General features: G+C 32.8%; 1 protein-coding gene across 1 annotated transcript in view; it reads right to left on the bottom strand.

Moving 5' to 3' along the window:
• The window catches only part of LOC107737167 (neurogenic locus notch homolog protein 1), a 45,269-nt gene that overhangs the window by 39,940 nt on the left and 3,959 nt on the right, over positions 1-1,370 (bottom strand). The window lies entirely within an intron of this gene.

Below are 1,370 nucleotides of genomic sequence, written 5' to 3'. Positions count from 1 at the left end.
AGGGGGGGGGGGGTCTTGACTATTCATCGGAAGAGATCCTGAAAAATCCAGTTATCCAACACTGAGCCTGGAAATAGCTCCACATCCTCAACAATTCCCTCTCCATGTGGCAGTCAGCCTTTAACAAGGGTTTAAACTCAAAATACAGTCTTCCCGGTTCAGTATTAATATATCAGCGTCACACTAGTTTAAGTTTAGCTGGCAGTGCTAGGATGTGCACATCTTGACTTTCTGCAGTCTGGGTGGGCATTCAATGTGTTTTAATAAGCCAAATGTGTCCATTTATGGAAGGAAGTATATTTATTTCGCAGAAGCATGCATCATCACACTTTAAGGATTAACAGCACATCTAGGCCAGTCGCTCTAGACTGCAGTTGTGCACTTGTTGAATGAAACCAGCTGCCTGCAGGCCGTCTTTAATTGGTAACGACCGTCTAGAGACAAGGCTCTTAGTCAAAACTCTCAGACTAGTCCTTATTACAGATTAAACCACCAGTACTAATTCTCTTTTGTTTCTTTAAAATGTCAATGCACAGACTAGGTTGTACAATGGATTTCACACACTTTTTGACTAGTGAAGTAAATTCTTGACTGAATGAATTTACATGACTTTTCCAGTCATTTTTTTAGAGATTGAGAATAAAATATTTTAAAATTAAACATTTTTCTATGCTTTCTCCATGAGCTTTTATTTTATTATTTCATATATTTTTATTATGCAATGGATTTATTATTTATATTACAAAATTTAACAAAATGTAATGTATAAAATTTAATTAAAATTAAATAAAATATAAAAAACAAAATTATATATATATATATAATACAAGTATTATTATTATTTATTGTATTGTGTGTATATATATATATATATATATATATATTTGTATAATAGAAATTTCAATTACTTTCCCAGAAATTTTAACCTAAAATATATTATAAAATTAATAAACTGTATTGTTATATTATAAAATTGAATTGTACCAATTTAAATTTTATTAATTTCGATGAGCTTAACCCATAAATTGCCTGAAATTTCTCAGTAACTGTTGGTATCATGTTTTTTAATGGAAACTATGTTATATGAATATATGTCATGTATACCAGTGCTTTATATATTTCAAAGTACCGTGGTGTTACCAACAGATACCATTACTGTACCCTGGTACCACCACAGTACTTCTTGTTAGGTTATTTCGCTTACTTGTTTACCTCAGGTTTAAATTGTGCAGAATTTCACTTTTTAATAGTTTGTTTCGTTTCCTGCCTCTTCTGTCTAGCTGTGTCATTTCCCCTGTCTGTCAGGCTCTCGGTTCCTCCACGGGCGTGTGTGTGAGTGAGTGTGAGTGTGTGTGTGTGAGTGTGTGTGT

This window comes from Sinocyclocheilus rhinocerous, unplaced genomic scaffold, assembly GCF_001515625.1.
Source record: "Sinocyclocheilus rhinocerous isolate Xijiao unplaced genomic scaffold, SAMN03320098_v1.1 scaffold284, whole genome shotgun sequence".
Lineage (NCBI taxonomy): Eukaryota > Metazoa > Chordata > Actinopteri > Cypriniformes > Cyprinidae > Sinocyclocheilus > Sinocyclocheilus rhinocerous.
The sequence above is the reverse complement of the archived record's forward strand: the minus strand, read 5'-3'. Positions and strand labels throughout refer to the sequence as shown.